Source organism: Lepidochelys kempii, chromosome 8 (assembly GCF_965140285.1).
Source record: "Lepidochelys kempii isolate rLepKem1 chromosome 8, rLepKem1.hap1, whole genome shotgun sequence".
Lineage (NCBI taxonomy): Eukaryota > Metazoa > Chordata > Testudines > Cheloniidae > Lepidochelys > Lepidochelys kempii.
The window spans coordinates 65022315-65041992 of NC_136387.1; the positions used below are offsets into that span (position 1 = coordinate 65022315).

A 19678-nucleotide genomic window follows, 5' to 3' on the forward strand; every position below is an offset into this window, starting at 1 on the left:
ATGGATGGTGTTTTTTCCCCTTGCACAATGTGGTCCGTTCTTCACTTGAGACACAAGGGATTTCTACACACAGCTTCTATTAATGCTACTGAGGTGCCTGCACAAATCTATGTGCAGAGGCTTTATGAACACATTTAATGAAGCAATAGAACAGCATAGTGTAACTATGTGTTTCCACAATAGTAAACCTAACACAGCTTAAGGCAAATAATGATATTAATAGTTCTCTTATGGAAGAAAGCTTGGGTAGGATTCAGGCAAGAGAAAATATTAGCCTTGTTTTGAATATTTTTTCCCCATCCTATTCAATGTGCTCTAGTTATGTCAAAAACTTTAATCTCACTATGCTGGTTGTTCCAAAGGTACAACCTCTGTTAACCGTATTGCAAGCTACTTCATTTTAAGAAATTCTAAAATTAAATTTCTAGAAAACACACTTTTCTCATTTAAATAAGGATAAGAGATATTGGGGGGGGGGAGGGAAATCACATTTACATCAGTACATGAAATTTTAACATACAATTCTAATGCTTGTCTTTTAGTAACAAACAAATGTTTGAGCTAGAGCTTGCTGTTTCCTCAATGTTTACTGGTGTGATACATATATATAAAAATAAATACATAATTGAACAAGCATGGTATGTTTTTTTTCAGATCAGTGGGGGAAAAAATCCACGTTTGTTCCATGGAATTTTGCACAGAAATTCTCATGGTTCCATTTTTGCACATATGTACATGCACCCCATACTTTGCTTTATTTAGAATGGCTCTTTCCACTTAACATGCTATTCTAATTTTTGCTATCTGTATGTGGGCTGCTTTTTCTCAAATAGATCAGACGTGTGCGGTGAGGGGAGAGGGATGCCTATTTACAATGCAGAATTAGCCCACTTTTGCTAAAGATTCATGTTCCTTTGTAATGTTACCTTCATCTGTGACTCCTTGTTTGAATTCATAAGGCAATGTGAAAAACCTTGAACTTCAAATACACTTAATTGTGTTGGTCAGTTTATTGTAGCATTTGTTGGAAGTGGAACTGGAGGTCCATTGTAAATGGTACAATATGGCCCCCATGAATATTTTTAGTATCTCTAGTTTGTCACATATACTTGAATACAGCTTTTAAAAAAAATGTTAATGGCCTTCCCTCCCCCAGGATTTTATGTGGACCATGCCTTATTTGCATACCACTAATTCTTTGTAATCACATGTTTTTCTCTCTCTCCTTAGTCACTAAAATATCATCTTTGGAGGCATTTGTGGACCCTTATGGGTCAACTGTAGCCAGAAGAAATTGCCTCAGGAACTGACTTGTCGGTTATCTACCTTAAGGTGAGTTTCCAGCTTGATTGAAGAGCATCACCATTCTCCTTTGTTCCTTTTAATGGATCAGTTCTTCTGACAAGTATCTAGTTACTTTCCAAGCTCTCTCTGATCTTTCTGATTCAAGTGTAGTTGAGAAGATGGCAGTGGTGCAGTTTCTCCTTTGTGTATGTTTAATCTTCTCAATAAGTTTCACTCTCTTGACAAACTCACAGCACTGAAACTTTCTCTTGAAAGGATGTCATGACCTTCAGATGTTTGGCTTTGGTTGGACCTTAAAGTCTGCTTTAGACACTGTTTAAAACATCTAGTATAGCATAAGTGCATGCAATATATAATATAAGGTAGTAATGTTCAAGGTCTGCTGTAGATCTGCTAGCAGCTTTCAGTACATTCTGCTGTGTGAAAAGGGCTTTCTGTTTCTGCTACATTCAACCATGAGTTAGCCTTCATATTTTGTGGGAGGGGAGGGGGGCTCCTATTTGGTTTTGTTTTCACCTGTTTCTATGGGTTAAAGTTACATAGCACTGGCTGCTTTGTCATATGTTCACAGGTGATGAACAGCTACATCCAATCCCTGCGGATGTTGTGAAGCAGTTTGATTTTTTTTTTATCACGGTTTCTTATGTTCAATTATAGATGCCTTGATTTTTTTTTTAAAAAATCAATACAAATGATTCAGTCTTGGGTATCTTCTAATGCAATTCAATGTAACAGAGAAAAATAGGCTGGCATTTACTGGTTCCTTATGACTCAGGTCTCTGTCATCTGTGGTGGTTTTCTTCAGTGGCAGCTATTCACATCAGATAATGCTCATTACTTTACAATAATTGTGCATTCTGTTTCTTTCTATCATCCACAATAATCCTGTTAGTGTTGTTACTTCTTAAGGCTCATTGTTGGTAAGCATCCTCTGATAAAAGTCTATATACTCTGACTCTTTGATCTGTTGAAGTCCATTATAACTGCACATGTTGCTATAACACACAGTGATTGGCTTTTAAGGCTTGCCTCTCAATGAGCGGGGTATGGCTTTAAGCATCTCACCGGCATTTTAGGAGCTTTTGCTAGATTTTCTCTAGTCTATTGCTGAAACATTAAGCCATAATTTTATTCATTAACAGCTAAATTACTGCAGAGTTTTTGTTAATAGGCCTTGTAGGCCTTTCTGGTTTTCAGAGTTTGCATTCAGTGTAGAAGTCAACAGTAGCCTCTAGTTTTAATATATCATTGAAAGTGCTCCTACTAAATTACTTGAGCAATATAAGAGGCTAATTTTAAGATTTTGTGATCAACTGATTGCCTATTCATCAGATCACCTTTTTTATTTTCCTGTGTTCCTCATGTATGGACTTCATTATGTAGACTTGCTCCAGGGCTAAAATTTGATATTTTTATTCGGCATTCAAAATTATTTCTTCTTTTTTAAAAGCTGAATGAAAGTCTTTATTTTCATTTAAAAATTTGTACCAATAAATAATAGATTTGTACCATCTCTTTGCAGTAGCATAAGAAGCATTTTTATAAATTTTAGGAATATAAAAAATATTTAAAAATGCAATTGTTTTTTGAAAGGCAAACTAAAGAGATCATGTGCAAATGTTATTGTTTGAGGACTGAGTTTGACCTTAAGACTGGAACGTATTCTTCTGACTTTAGCCCTGATCCGGCAATTGTTCTCCATGTACTGACTCTCCATGGGGCTCGATGTGAGTGCAAGGGTACTCCTACATGCGGTCAGTTGCAGAACAGAGGCCTTGATTCTGAAAGGCTTTGATTTCAGTTAATCCACTTCCTGCTTATGCTACAAGAACCAAAGGGTTTTCTGTGCCCTGTCTTCCCTGCTCCTCTGTGTGTCTCTCCCTCCCTCTCTCTACCATTGCATCACTAGTGTATATGCAAGATATATTTTTAAATAGCATTTATGGAGTTTGTTAAAAGAATGCCGCTAAGTTTGACAGGCCGTAAATGTAATCCTCATTCTAAAATCTACATTCTTTAGAGGCTGAGATTGAAATACCAACAAAATACCAACAAAAATCAGCATTGCTAGTCAAAAGCTGCAGTTAAGTGTTGTTTAGTGAACAAAACACTGGTGTGGAAGCCTTGACTCCTGGGTCGGATTCCTTGCTCTGGCTCTTGGGAGCCATCCTTTCCCTCCTCCCACTCACTACCCACTACAAAATCCTGGACCCCTGTAATGTGATGGAAGTAGAAATGTAAAAATACAATCTCCCTTCTTAAATTCCTGGCCCTCTTCCTTATGAAGATAGGTTGGAAATTATTAAACCAATGCTAAATGTCAGCTAATCACTAGACTTGAAAGGAACAAGCAGCAGGGTCCAGTTTATGAAGCAGGATCTGTGGGAAGAACCTAAAGATCTTCACCAAATCTGTATTTTCTCTATAAAATGTGACTTGATTAAATTTTGGATGTAGCCCAGAGGATCATTTTGCTAATCTCCCATGCTCTTAGTTTGGCCCTATGCAGAAGTGTGGACCACAAGTTGATTGATGATCACAGTGAAGGGGGGGCCCGCAAATGAATTTTCACAGTCCCACCCAAAGTGCTGGCTTTGCTATCACTAATTCACTGTCTGAATTCATCAAATGTCACTGTATGACCTAGGACAGATCACTTAACCTCTGTGACTCTGTTTATCATCCATAAAATGGATACACTACTTGCCTCACAGCTCCTCTGTAAAACTGGTTTCCTTAATGCTCATAACGAGCTTTTGAGACCCTCTGATGAAAGACACCATGTAAGTGGCAGCACTATCATTGACAATGACAACAACAAAATCAAAAGCTACAGCAATGTTTGAAATCCCAGCTCCTAGGCAACACACCAGTAGCAAATCTGAGGTGATAAATTTGTTTTGACTGCAGACCCCCACACATAAATTGACTAGACAGATGGGATGATGTCACAATATAAACATGCAGGCACAAAAGGGGACAAATCCTGGCTCTGCTGGTGCAAGGGGCCTGAAAGCTGTCCTAAACGGGTAGCCAAGGTTTCCAGTGTTCTGGGGGAATCTGCAGCTGGTGTAGAACTAAGAATTTGGGCCGAAGTCTGAGCTTTTCACGTATGTATGTTTGTTTTTACAGTCTGTGGTGCAGTATCCCACTTTCTTTGGGTGCAGTATCCCACAGAGCTTCAAGCAATTGCAGTACTAGAGAATAACACACACTCCATCATGTGACAAATCATTTTAAAGATAACACAACAACTTTTTCTGTGAGATTCAGAGTAAATAGGCTGGAAACTGGACTGGGGAGACAGGAAGCCCCCATTCTGTCGGAAAATATTCAGCTGCAAGTAGATAATTACTTCACCATATTTCTTACATGCACATTTGTCTTTTCCTAAAGAACTTTAGGAATTTTCAGTATCTCAGTTGACTGGACAGAGCTTTCTACCCCCCACCCCATCACCAAATGTGGTTAACATTGCGTATAAATAATCTCTCACGTTGCGCAATCTTAACCGTGTATACAAAAGTGGATAGAATGGGATTGTTTCTCCCCTCTTCATTTCAATTTCTCTCCTTTTTAAAAGTATTCTCTTTGTTTGCTAGGAGCTCCCAGCATGGAACACTAGTCAAAAGCCGAGGAATGACTGTTCACACAGCAGAACAAAAAAGTGAGGGAATGGAAGGAATGGAATCAGTGAGCAAGGACCGGAAGGAAACCAGCCAGAGGGTGTAGTGCTTGCATGGGAAGAGGGAGAAAGAGACAACCCAGAAGTTACTGCATCTTACAAGTGGGGTTTGGATGACTTTCTGTTGGGGAACAAGATATTACAAAGCCTGCTAGCCTAGGCAGCCGCTTTTTTAATTTGCCTGTCTAGAACAGCTACTTCTGCGGCTACCACAGAAAGAGAAATTGTAGCTTTCAACCCTTCATTTCATCCCTCTTACCTATAATCCTCTAGTTCCAGTCTGTCTGACCACTTGACAGGGCTTTTTTAATTAGTGAAGCTTTGGGCTGGGGGGGTGGGGAGGGAGTGAAGCTCAAATATGTTTTGCATATACAGAAACACTAGACAGCCTTGGAAACTCTGGATGAGATGAAAAACATTCTGCTGGGAATATAAAACAGCACACAGTGCACAGAATAATTAGTCTCATAATTGAGATTGTCATGTGCCTTATTAGGAAGCATCATTTACTTGAGATCCTTTCCTACAAAATAAATAAATTAAAATTTGCCATGATATTTTATAGCCTATTTCAAACTCTTGTCCGTTTATTTCAGTCTCTATATGATTTTGATTCCTGAAGAAAGGCTTACAGGATTGCTTTGAAATCACTTTCATCTTAGTCCTTTTTGTCTATCCTTCAAACACTATGTTGCACTCTGCGACACAGAAATAGTTTACGATACCAGACTGCATGAGACACGTGGAGCTTCTTAAAAGCCAGTCTCTGCCCTTGTGTTAGGGTGATGCACTTCCTGATTATTTGGCAGGGTTGGCATATGTTTAATAAAATGTTAGTAAATGCCAATTAGTAAAGATGTACTTTAATGCAGAGTGCAAGACTTCTCTGTATTCCTGGCATATTCATGAAGGTCAAGGAAATGGCTTACTCTAATAATTTCTTAATTTTATGGCACAACTGACTGACTGTGCTGTACCTTGGAGACCTGATAACATGCTTCATCAGCCTCTGTGGAATTCACACAGAAGACATTGGTCAAATTGCCTTCAGCTCACTTCGTTTGTTGGTCTGCAATTCTGCTCCAATTCCTCTGGAAGACAAAGAAACATGAAATTTTATGTGATAGCTCAGGACATTGTTAAATATATCAGCTGAAAATTGATCCTGACATTAGTATAGCAGGGACCCCTAGTGTTAAATCTCTATCAGAGTTGTTTTTATTTACATATTATAATACATTATTATTCTGATGTCAAGCGGTTTATGTTTGGCTGACAGTTTGCTTTGGGTAAAACTAAGCAGGCAAGGTTTTGAACTGGGAGAAACTTTAACAAAATGTAATAGTTTAGTTTTCAGTAATGTTACGAATAGCTGGTTACTTTTTTGTATTTCTACATTTTTTGCTGTTTTTGTTGAATAGTTAGATTATTGAGGGGGACGGGACACAAAATAATAAATGTCATCAAAGTGAGGCATGGGTTTATTTTTTTTTTTTTTAACTAAATGGTGCCAGTCAGCAGGGTGTCAAGATCCCATTTTTTGTTGGTCATTTTAAAAACGCTAAAATCTGTGTAGTGCTATTTTTCATAGTAAAGTTTTGCTATGCACATTATGTCCAAACTTTTCAAATTTGAGAGCCTAACCTGCAAGTACACATGTAAGGCTTGTCTACAATACTGCTTAAGTCAATGTAACTTACAACACTTGGGGTGTGAAAAAGCCACCCCCCTTAGCAATGTAAGTTAGGTAAACTAAGGGCGCTGTGGAAAAAGTCTCCCACTGATGTAGCTTCTACCTCTCACTGAGATGGAGTAATTATGCAACAGGAGAGTGCTCGCCTATCAGCATTGCACGTCTTAACCACATGCACTATGTCCGTGCAGCTGCACTGATTTAGCACAGTAATGAAGACAAGCCCTTAAACAGCTAAATAGAAATAGCCTGATTATCCAAAAAAACCCTGAGCCCTCTTAAATCCTGTTGAAGTCAATAGAAGCTGCAAATTCTTTATGCTTTTGAAAATCAGGCCATCCTTCCATCTCGATGCCTGAAGACAGACTTGGAAGTTTAGCCTGGAATCTTCAAAAAGAGCCTAAGGGAGTTAGATGCCTGACTCCTATTGAAATTCTGTGAGAGTTGGATGCCTCGCTCTTAGTGCTGGGATTTCTAAAGGAGCTTCACTTTTGGCATGCAGGTTTGAAAATTTTGCCAGAATGGCATACCTCTAGAACAGATCCCAATAACAAGCACTTGAGTTTCTCTGTCAAAAATCCACTTTATTAAACTGTTGGGTTTCTTAAATTATTTCTCTTAAATGGGACGGTCTCACATTGAACTGTTATGGTAAAACAAAATTTCAATATTTATTTTGTGATGGACTGTGTTGTTTTATAAAGAGTTGTCAGTCAGAGAAATACTACAATAGCATAAACTTCACAGGTTATTAAAGTCTGTGGAGTTAATTCTCATACTGGTTCTATGGGAGACTTTTTGGTAGAGATTTTCAAAGCCATCTAGGGGATTTAGACATGCATCTTATGTTAAAATTAATGGAAGAAGATGTTTAAGTCCTCCAGATGGCTTTGAAAATTCTTGCCTGCCTTTCTTATTACTATAACAAAAACCAGGAAATTAAATCACCCTAAACCCAGTGTTGAAGTAACATTAACAACTAAATGTTCAGTGCAATGCACAGTGATTTAATCATGCAATCCCCATTTATGTTAATAAATTTTATCCCAAGGGTCTGACAAATTTACAATTGTCTATAAGCAAGTCACTTCAGAGTAGAGGTTGAATATCTCTGCTTTGCTCACCCTGTAGCAGCTATTGCCAGGACTTGTGATTGTTGCAACAGATTCAGACACATTAGGAGGAATTAAAGACAAGAAGATGAGACTTAATTCTCAATTGTTGTTGCATTTATAGATAGAAATAATCTTAAGGAGCTGATGTGAGAAGTAGCCTTTTTTCTATAAAATATTTGAACATAAATACATTGTGTTGTCTGAATGGGAGAAGAGACCAGCATATGCCTGTTTAAAGGGAAGTATTTGTCAATCTGTTTAATGTGTAATGTTTGTCATCTACTTCCTTGAGCTAACTATCCTCTCAAACCTTTTTCTTTTGTATTGTTTATCGGAGAGGTGAGCTTACTAATTGTAATAGATAAAACATAACTCTACCTCTCCTGCTTACAAATCTTGTCTTGTTTCTTATTTCGTGCTCCACTCCCTGTCCCTTTCACCCAGTCAACAATGCCAGCGTCCATGCCCTGTTTATCTGCTTTCTTCCATGCTACCTGCCCCCTGCTCTTGCGATAGCTTCCAGAGCTGGTCCACAAAGCAACTGCCACTTCTGATGGCCCACTACTTTTGCACTGGGATGGGAAACTAGCCAAGTTAATCACCTTTATTTTATCTTTTGAATGTGAATTAAGCATGTGTCACTTCCTGGTTCGAAGGGATTGAACATTAAAAGAGGAGGGGATGAAGGGATACTGGAATGAGTTTGGGGACTGCTGTGGGAGAAGTCCAAAGTGTTCTGTGGTGGAGGGAAGACAGAGGAGGGTAAATTGTGTATTGTACTGTGATAGTGCCTAGGCACTGTGCTAGGTGCTATACAAACAGAACAAAAACATGCTCCTTGCCCCAAGAGTTTATGATCTAAGTCAAAAATGAGATATCCGGACACAGCCAGACGAGGGCAAAGGAAAACAAATGATAGCCAGTGGTTTCAGCACACTAGCTCCCTAACTGTTAATTTGTTAACACCACAGCAACAGAAAGTTTCAAAGAGGGAATTGAAAGAGGATAATGAAAGGGCTTTGTGGATGTTTACATGCACTCTTACCATGGGTGCAAGGCAGCATAGGAGAAAGCACAAAGGTGCTTGTTTGAAAATGTAAGAAGTGGACAATAAAGGCTGCCATCACTGGCTGAGCAGATGTTGGTGTCAACCTCTTGATAGTCTAGGAGAGAAAAGTAGCCAGGGGATCGGAAGGGAAAAGCAGCAGCTTGTATTTGATGTGATGTACAGGGAACTGGTGGAGGTGGCACGGTTGAAGTAATGAGCTAGAACAGGGATGGGCAAACTACGGCCCGGGGGCCGCATCTGGCCCTCAAGCTACTACCGGAGAGTGGGGTCCGAGGCAGCCGGGGCCAGTGGGAGCTGCAGGGGTGGTGCTTGTGGATGGGGCAACGCCCAGAGCTGCCTGGTCGCACCTCTGTGTAGGAGCTGGGAGGGGGGGGGGGGACATGCTGGTGCTTTCAGGAGCTGCTTGAGGTAAGTGCCGCCCAGAGCCTGCACCCCAACCACCTGCCCCAGCCCTGATCCCCATCCCGCTCTCTGAACCCCTCAGTCCCAGCCTGGAGCACCCTCCTGCACCCCAGAGCCTGCACCCCCAGCTGGAGCCCGCACCCCAACCCCTTCCCCAGCCTGGAGCCCCTTCCCACACCTGAACCCCTCATTTCAGGCCCCATCCTAAGAGCCCACACCCCCAGCTTGAGCCCTCACCCCCTCCCACACCCCAACGCCCAATTTTGTGAGCATTCATGGTCCGCCATACAATATCCATACCCAGATGTGGTCCTCGGGCCAAAAAGTTTGCCCACCACTGAGCTGTGGCATTTTGAATGGCTATGCATGGAGCAAGACTGCATTGGGCAAGGCTGGTGGAAAGGATGTGGCAATAATTAAGATGGAGGGCTTGGGTGATATCTGTAGCTGTGTGGGGAGACAGAAAAGGCTATCTTAAAGATGTGATGCAGAACACATTTAGGGTTTCTCTACGCAGAGACTTGCAGAATGTCCACACTGCACAATAAGCTGAGGCTCTGGCTCAGGTTGGAGCCCAACCCCTACCCTTCTGTCCACACATGGATCAGCAAAAACTCAGGACCTGGGTTCTAGAACCCTGCTTGGGGTGTGGGTCAGAACCAGAGTCCCACTATGACTCAGGCCCAAGCCCTGTCATCTTGCAGTGATGGACACAGGTCAAGCCACAGAGTTGTCATAAGGTGTGAGTAGTGCAGTATGGAGGTGTTAGCAAGGTTGTGAGACCCAGGCCCAACAATTACTAATTGGTGTTACAATGCACTGTGGACACTCAAGTGTGGGCTTGGAAACACCAAGTCCACAAGCCCAGGTCCCGCAAACCCAGATTTACAATAGAGTGTAGCCCTACCCATCACACACAGTGAGGCAGGATGTAAATCTACCCACACTAGCCTGCTGTCAACTAAGTCATCATGTTGATCCTGCTGCCATGCACTAAAAATTTTGCAGTCAAAAAACTAGTACATTCACACCTCAGCTTGCTGCACACTAAGTCTCCATGTGGACAAGCCCTGAGACACTGCTTGGATGAAAGGCGCTCTAAGGAGAGGTGCAAGTTGAAGAGGACACCCAGGTTAAGGATCTAAGTGACTGGGGGCTGGGGAGTGTCTATAGTGATTGGGATGTTAGTGGAAGGACTTGGGGAGGAAACTTTTTAGTTTTATAGCTTTTTAAAAAACAAATTAATAAATCTGTAGCTAATCCACCATGTGCTTATCCTCACTACTCACTTTGCTTCCATATTGCAACCCTCTTCCCTATCTTTAACCTTTCTTTGATTCTTATGGGGTGGGGCCTATGCCTGCCTGTGTTTGACAAGCATTCAGTATCTCTCAGCACCATTTTCTATTGTTCGCTTATTGTTCTTAAGTAACTTTCTCAAACTTAGTGTAACACAAATGATGTTTGCTCAGTGTTTTATTGTTGGCTATTGTTGGTTAACCTCATTGTAGCCCTATGTTTCTAAAATTTACCCTGCTACAGAAATATATAGAAAAGGCAAATGGTGAAGACTCGAGTACAACATGGTCTACACCGAGCAATAAGGGGACTTTCCTTACCCCCCAGCATGGCCTGCCTAGCCCCTGGATCTGGGTATGCTGGAGACTGACACTATTGCACACTTGTATGCACAGGGAAAGGGTAGAGAATGAGTGGAAAGTTGATTTTGGCCTTCACAATGTGCTGGTCCTCACGGCAGAGTCCCCCTGGGCATATCTTAATGGCTTGTGGTGCAAGCCATGGAGAAGAAGGGAAGGGATTGCTTGAAAGGCAAACAGTTCCCTTCTTGTGCTGCCCCTGGGGTGCCACAGCTATGTGCCATGCCTCATGCAGGGCTTGTGGCAATCATGATCTAGCCTGAAGTGTGAAACCTGCCCTACATTGACTCCTTTGGTATGTGTGTAGGGGGTGGGGGGAAGGAAGGAGAGGGTTGAATTTTTATTTAAAATATTATAAAAATTAAAATATCCCCAGTGCTATTTCTTAGTCTGTTACCTCAACAGGTATAGTTAATTACATTTTTAACCTGTTAATCATATAGTATTTCGTAAGTCCTAATGTTTCTGCTGAAAGTCTGCTGGTTTACTGGACTGTGGAGGGTATATCGAATAGCAGCAGACCTGTAGGCATCCTGTGTAAAAGAAAAAAAGGGGGCTATTATAAGTAGATGCTTAGCAAGAGTGCTGCATTCTGATGAACAGTAATCAGAGCTGAAAGCATTTGGAAAAACCATACTAATGAACAAGCCCTTGCATACATCCTCACTTCCCCCAACAAAGATCTCCAAAATTGTCAGCCCGAGGGGAGCTTATAGACTTCCTTTAATCATAGCTACTTTTGCTATTAAGTGATAAAGGAGTGGGATCAGAGCTATCCAAATATTTTTTTAAAAATCACTTAACTTAGTGTATTTTAGTGTAAATATTCTTCTTACATTTAAATCAGAAATTTGAACACTCAAATCTTCCCCTTTCCCAGTTGCACAGCCTCACCCCAATTTCCTGATGAACAGACTCTTTTCAAAGAGAAATCGTGCTCTTCCCCTCCCTTCCACCTCACTACTTTGCATCCAACTCTCTGCTGATTTGCACAGCTCCAAGGCAGACCAGATCCAGCTCATTGATGAATGCCACCACAGATCCTAATAAGGCAAAATGAACTTACCATGCAAAGCCTGCAAGATTGCAGAGGCTTGGGTGTCAGGGTTTTAAAATCTCTCTGCAGTTCTAGTAATGAGACATGCTGGAGCGTGGAGGAGTCTTTTAATAGTATCAAACCTTCCTGAGGGTTTTTAATACCTCACCAAACATTTGAGAAAGATAGTTTTTTAAATTTGCTTTGTTTTAATTGCATATGTACTATAGCAAAGATTATTCTTAGTAAGCAGTGTAGGATCAAGTTGGATTTTATTGAACCCCAGGCTTTCTATTATTGAAACAAATTCTTTAGACTATCACACCATTTTGCAGTCTGAAAAGATTATTGGGTTAAACAACATTTGTTGGGCTTGCTGTATAATCAAGTATAATTTCAGTCATCCTTGGAATATTCATTCTTATTTTTGCTTCTGAAAATGCAAGCATGTGTCAGTGTTCTATTATTCTCATTGGTGTTCTACACATGAAATCTATTTTCACTGAGAAAATGGAATCTTTGTGTCTTTGTCTCCTCACTAGCTTTCAGGCATGTTTTGGCAGGAGCTTTGACTGTCTGAGGCACTTGGGGAGGGGCCTTAGTCATTTGTCAGCTTTTCTTGCATCTATAATTTCTGTCCACTCAGCACTATTGGAGGGGCTTAGAAAAGGGGGGAGAAAGTCAAACTCTTAAAATAACTGCCAGACGGTAACAGTTTAGGGGAAGGGGAGAGAGAACCCACAAATGTGTAAATGCTTTTTTGTGAGCTGTAGGTTGAGACTCTGCAAAATCTATCTTTCCCCCAGATCTTGGTGTATAAACTTTTGTTGTGTTACAGGCTTGTTTTTCCAGTAGGTTAATACTAGCTCTTACAACACTGGTGAGAATTGTTCCATTAGTGTAGTGCTGGTATTCTATGGCCCCCATTTCCTCTCAGCAAACATAGCCTGATTTAAATATTTTTTTAAAGTCTATGGCAATTTTTCTCCTAACTAGTCCTCCCCAATACATCTGCTTTTAGCTCCTTGCATGATATTAGCATGTGTGATGTAACGAAACAGAAATTAGGCTAGCTTTTTTGTATGAGAGATCCCTTCCTATTAAGAGAGCATTTTTCCTTTTCAGCATTTTATGGAATATTTAATGTTGATCTTTCTCTCTCGCTTTCAGTAGGCTATTGAAGCTCAGAGCTCATACTGTGAGCTGTTAATTAATCAGTGTGACAGATGAAGAAAGTCTCCAACTATGAAAGAAAATGTTACTTCAGTGCCGAATAATAAGGGTAGGAGCTGCAGTGATTTAAGGGTTTTTTTGTGTGTGAGAGTGAGATAAGCAGTCTTAAGCTGTGTGAGGTAACAATGTTTTTTTGGGTTTTTTTTTTTTTTTGCAGTCTCTGGCTCTGCACAAACATTAAAGGACTCATCTATAGTTTGCCTTGAAAAGTCTAGACAGGAGTTAAAAGAGCCCTCTCTTATAGTTTGCAGGGATCCTGTTTCCCATAATTAATAACAGGAAGCAAGTAAACAAGGTTTTACTGACAAATGAAACTGCGACAGTAACATGTACCCAAAATGTTAGATTCTAGCTGAGAAATGTAGCTTAGGTCTGTTGGCATTAGTGTACAGGAAAAGATTACTGTGCAGCACATTTAAGCCTTGTTCAAGTCTAATGCAGTTATGTGATAGAAAACTGAAGTCTGAAAGAAAAGATAATGTATTTTAATTATGGAGAGTGATTCCTGACCTTAGTTTACTTTTATTTGTTTGTAGTCCAAGCACACTTCTCTTTTTTGTCATTATTTGAAACATTTTGAATTCAAACAGAGATTTTCATGTTTATTTAAAAGTTACCAGAAGGCATTTTAGACATTTCCTGGAACAAACTCTGTGTGTGTGTGTGTGTGTGTGTGTACAACAACAAAACCCCTACCTTTCCTCTAGCTTTTCCTCAAGTTCTCTTTTGTTTATCTTCCTAAATGTATGTGTGTGTCTGTGTGTAGTTGTTTTTGCTAATTACATTTTATATTTTTGAGCAGCGGCTTTCATGTCAAAGGTAACTTTTCAGAATATGGTAGAAATCCAACCAGCCACGTTTTCTGTATATTTCTAGAGACCTAAACAACAAAATGGTCTACATTCTGATCTCATTTATGCTGATCTAAAATCAGAACAACTCCACTTATTCCATTTCGGGTTGCCAAGCCTCCAGGATTGGCCTGGAGTCTCCAGGAATTAAAAATTGTCATGTGATGAAATCTCCAGGAATACATCCAACCAAAATTGGCAAACCTAATTTCATTACACTATTAAGGTCTATGGAGTAACTCCAGATCTGAACTGGTAAGATTGAGATTTGAATGAACATGGCTCAGGAATTTCTCCTCCCTGTTCTGGGTTTTGCTTGCTGGGGGCTAGCAGCAAATGAATACGTTAACTACACAATGAGAAGCAATGGAGGGTGTAGGTACAGTTCACTCAGTATTTATGCTAGGAGTTCAGGGCCAAGCTCTCTGAATTATGGCTCAGTCTATCATGTCTCCTATACTATACAATTGTATAATATGTACTATGTGTTATCTTAGCACTGACCTTGAAAACAGAAGAGAGCAGTGATGTGGTGTCACTGATTCTTAGGTACGCTAGGCTATAAATTCCTTTGTTTTTATAGTGTTAGCTATTTAACTTAGTTAACTATTAGAATTGTATATTTTTTGTTCAGAAAATACTAAGGCAGAGAGACAAAAATAAGCCTGCTTGTAGAACTATTATGTTTTTGCCCATTTTTGTACCTTTTAGAAGATTAACAGCCATTGCTGTACAGGAGTATGGAGATGAATACTAAACAGCCTCTCCATAAGGCATTTTGGAAGGAATTCAGTTGATTCAAAGAAAGCATCCTAATAATGTATCCCCTTTTTTTAAACTGACCGAATACTTTCATCCTTAACTAAAACAAATATTTACTTTGTGTGTGTCTTCCACGCCCCTCCCCCCTTTACAATCAGGTTTATATTGTTTACATTGTTGCTATTATTACCTAGCCATATCAGGGAACAGGGTGGAAATAGTCCATTATTAATGACCAAGGACCAAATTCAACAAGGTACTTGAACACGTGGATAACTTTATGCATGTGAATAGTCCCATTAAGCTCAAATACTGAAGTATTTAGAAAGCAATCCAAGCTCCAGTTCACTAAATGCAAGTTTGAATTTTTCCAATTAAGAGGTAGATTCTGCGAACTTCACTCATGTTCATTAATAATCTACTCTGCAAGTAGTCGTGCTGGTTTCAAGTGGGGCTACTTGTAGAGAAAGGTACTATTTAATGCAAATGTGGGATTCTTAGTACAGATAAATATCTACTGTCATTAGAATGAATATTGCAATAGAAAATGGAAGCCATGTAGAAAATGGTTAAATGGAAAAAGTAAATACAGTAAATGGTCTTCTCCCTGCCTATTTATAAATTCAGTTGCCACCTTGTCACCCCCATTAGATATTTAAGTAATCACTTTTCACATAACTCCAGGCACACTATTTTATTGTTGTGGCACGGCTATGTTGTGGCACTATTTTTGCTATGGCATTGCATCAGAATTATTTGTTTCCTAGAAATCGTAGTAATTGGCTATCCTTGAAAACAATTCTGGATGAAGTGCACCATGAAAGAGTTACATTTTTCTTTCTCCCTTCAGGTAACTGACTATAGTAGTTAATCCTTCACTGAATATAATGGCACAAATTCAGTTTCTTTAATCAGAGATCTCCGATAATGAGACTTTTACATACTGAATATAATTTGTCTAGGGTTTGCAAGTTCTCAGACCACAGGGAAAACAACTCACTCAAGCTGTTTATTCAAAGGCTTGTATTTTGTTTGTTGTTTGTTAAATTTGTTTGTTGTTTATGGAATCAGCAGGCAACATCACATTGAGCTTAAGCTTTATGTTTGCTATTCAGTCTGTAGCACCTGTGTGTTTCACAGAGCTCGCATGATGTTTTTAAAATGTTTTGATTTGCCACCCCCTCCCCCAGCACTATCCTGAAATGCAGGCATTGCAGTCCAATTTCAAAATGTCAATGGTGCCATAAGCTAAGTCAGGTGTAAATTGATGTGGCATATGTGCCAAAGGGAGGATGTAGCAAGAAGAGCAAATAATGAGGGTGTAAAATAAAGAATATTCCTGATTAATCATATATGTAAAAGATTCACTACCCGGATGCTAAAAAGACAGCTGTGCCAACTTCTGCTACTGACATGCTAATATCTTGACTCTGCAACCACAAGGATTCCAAAGTTGAAGTGAAGCTCCATTGGTATCTAGGACATGCCATGAGTTTTAAAAAATGATGTTTGGAAGCGACAGTACAATCCTCTACTGTAATTTTCTCTGCCAAAAAATATGAAGGCAGCTCATTTTAGGGTCTGATTAAAAGCTTACTGGGATAAATAAGACTCCTATGACTTCCATGGCCTTTGATCAAACCCTTAACTCACCCTTTCAGATTACTCTTTAGGATTTTTTATTAGTTTGTGTACATTTTTTTCAGGGGATAACACAACTCATGAAGTTCCTAGCAGGACACATTTACTACTTCACCATTTCTGAACATTATTCTCTAGAGTATAATTTACCCACAAGCAGAAAGATGTTTTATTTTTAATAATTCAGTGATATGCTGTTTTGCTATAAAAAGGGACCAAGTACTGTAAAGGGGAAGTAAAAGTGCATCCAGCTTCAAAATATGAATTCCCAAGTTTCTAATCACATTACAATGATTTTTATTCAGGTTTTTATGTTCAGGGTCCATTTTTATAGACACTTATGTTAGGGAAGGGGTTTTTCCATATCCAACATCCCTGTAACATCTCTAACAGGAGTTGTACAATATTGTGTACTTTCTGTTAATCATGCTTAACTTAATCCTGGCATACCACTGAGCAACTGTGTTCCTGCCCATCTTCCTCTTAAACAAAATGGTGCTTATACAGAAGACAAATACCACCACCACTTGCCATGGACATAGTAGAAAGGAAACACATTGATTTAATGGTGAAATTGTCTACAGCTTTATCAACATGTAACTATCTGCAAATGTCTAATGTTGGGTAGTCCTTGCAAGAAGAAGGCAGGGCCCTGTTCCCCCTTCTCCATAATCATAAGTGAGGAACCCAAACCAGCGCGTCTGTGAGGCAGCAAGTCCAATTTTGCATGCCTTCCAATGCAAATGCCTGACTCCTTGAGAACTTTCATCCACCTGTGACTGTATGTGATGGTGTGTTTTTTGTTTTGTTTTTATTTTAATTCAATTCATGGAAGGCAGAGCCAGCCTTTGGGACCTGTGAAGACTGCAGTTTTGGGGAGCCTCAAAATGTCCATTCTAATTTCAATTTCTATTATTAGCCTGTTTCTACCCTTCTCCCTTGTGAAGATAGCCCTGAAAGTGTAAAATCACTGCTAGAGTTGAAAGCTTCACATTGTGTGAGTTTTTACTACCACTTGCAGGTTATCAGTGATTCTCCCCCACAGCTGAACACTGCTGGTCTTTGAGGCCCATGAAAATCCATTTCTCCACATCCCTTGATTATTTGGCAAGTGGGATCCCCAACCAAGGATGCTGTCCAGGATGCCACTACTCACTACTACTCATTTCCTGGCTACCACCTGGCTGCTCACAATTGATATGGCCCTTTGCTGAGTTACCAGTATAGCTCAAGGGGAAGGAACAGTTCATCAGCATGAAATAAAATAGGACTGGGAGTAAAAAAACTTCTGCTTTCAATCCCTGATGTTACCTGGTGAGTCCCTTTAGCCTGCATCAAGTCACTTGGGTCAAAATTTTGAATCCTACGAGTCTGTTAGGCACCAAAGGCCATATGTAGGCACCCAGAGTAAATATGGAACATCAGTAGAACCCAGGGGGTGCTTGGCGCCTCTGAAAATCAGGCCATTAATTTAGGTGCCTAAATATGGAATTAAGTGCCTAATTTTAGACACTGCCAAAATTTCCATTCTTCAACTTTTAGGCTTCTTATCTGGAAAATGACAGGTGGAGGATGCTTACCTACCATACAAATGTTGTGACAAGTGGTTAGCTTTTGTAAAGTGCCAGATACTACAGAGTTGGGCTCCTTGGGGGGGGGGGGGAAAGGTAGATGGGTAGAACTATGCACAAGTCTCAGTACAAGCAGCTGGGCACCACTTGTGAAGTAGAGAAGGCTGTTGGCTGCCCAGAATCTGTTTGCACCCATTCATTGTATATAGGGAGTGAGAGAACTTGTGGAGGAGGAGTGGCAGGGGGAACCTCATAAAACTGTCCCACTGAACTTTGTCCATTGGCTGAAGCCAGTAATAGTGGTGGGCTGTTCATAAGGAACAGAGGAAAATGAACATTGGTTTTTCAGGTCCATCCCAAATTCCAGTGCTGGAAAGAATAAATACCCCTGTAATATGTGGAAATTCAGGTAGGAAAAAAAAACTTTGTAAAGGATGAGGGAAAAGAGGCTGTACCCCTGCTTGTGTGTTCCCTGATGGCCAGCACAGAGACAAACCAGCCTATGGGGAGGATGGAATCAACATGATGGTTGCCACTTGAGGGGGAAAGAAGAAATGAGGTGCTGCAAGGTTGTGATATCCTAGCCACAGGCCCTGTCCCTTCTGGCCAGTGGGGAAGTAAGAAAATAGCTTCTCCTTTTATTCTTCCTACTGCTGCCCCCGGTAAATCAAGATGAACTAACATACCAAATTTAAACATGCATGTGTAGCCTGAATTCTCCGCAATCCCTCCTCCCTCAAATGTCGTCATTTCTCTCTTCGCTAACTAGAAAAGCAGCCAGTAGAGGGGAATAGCTACAAAAGAAAATCTTGTCTAGAAAAAAGTGTGACAATTCCAGGCATTGGACCCTGGCCAAAAATATTTTCCTTAAAGAACTAGAAAACATCCCCCTTATATTATTCATTGGTGGGTTTTTTTTCCTTTCAGAAACTGCTTTATTTCTCATGGGCAGTGTCTCAGTGATGTTTCAACAATTGTTGTTGTTCATAAGTATTTGGCTTTTGTTGTAAAGCTTCTGGGTGGACAGAACAAAATTCAAGGTGACCCCTTTGTTCCTATGTTGCTGTTTCTCTGAATAGACATTCTCCACTCACACGAGCAGTATGTTTTGCCCTCTTCCTCTCCCACCGCCTTTTTGCTGATCTCAGTCCTTCAGTAGCTTTCATGCTTTAAGGGAAGCATAGTCGTTTATTCACATGGGAAGGGAGCTTTGTTAAATAAGAGAACCACAGACTTTGCTCGTTTTTTCTTTTGGCAAGCTCCTTTTGGCACAGTACTTTCTCCTGAGTAAAGTCAATATAGTAACTGGACTGATGCAGCCAAACTTGTTGCATGAGTTCATAAATCTTACCATTCAGTGAGAAACTATTTTTGTAAATCAGATTTTTCAGAGGTCAAATTCCATTTTCTTTTGTGTGTGTGAATGTAATTTGTCACTTTTTCCAAGCAGTGTAGCATATAATGTCCTCATTTTTATAATTAACACAGATTATATCCATTGTAAGGTGTATTCCACTGAAAAATGTTGTTCTAATTAGAGACTACGATTCATCAGGAAATCAAGTGGATCTGATTGGCTTCTGCTGAGGTACAGCTGAGTGACTATGACGTTGCAATCACACTAACATGACATGCACCTAACTCTCTCAACAGTGGC

The 19678-nt window shown here is 40.1% G+C and overlaps 1 long non-coding RNA gene across 4 annotated transcripts in view; it reads right to left on the bottom strand.

Annotated features, from left to right (window-relative positions):
* The window catches only part of LOC140915997 (uncharacterized), an 89057-nt gene that overhangs the window by 40553 nt on the left and 28826 nt on the right, over positions 1-19678 (bottom strand). For all 4 annotated transcript variants that reach the window (XR_012160343.1, XR_012160342.1, XR_012160341.2 and 1 more), the window contains one exon: positions 5968-6081. This is a non-coding gene — a long non-coding RNA (uncharacterized LOC140915997). The remainder of the gene's footprint in view (positions 1-5967; positions 6082-19678) is intronic.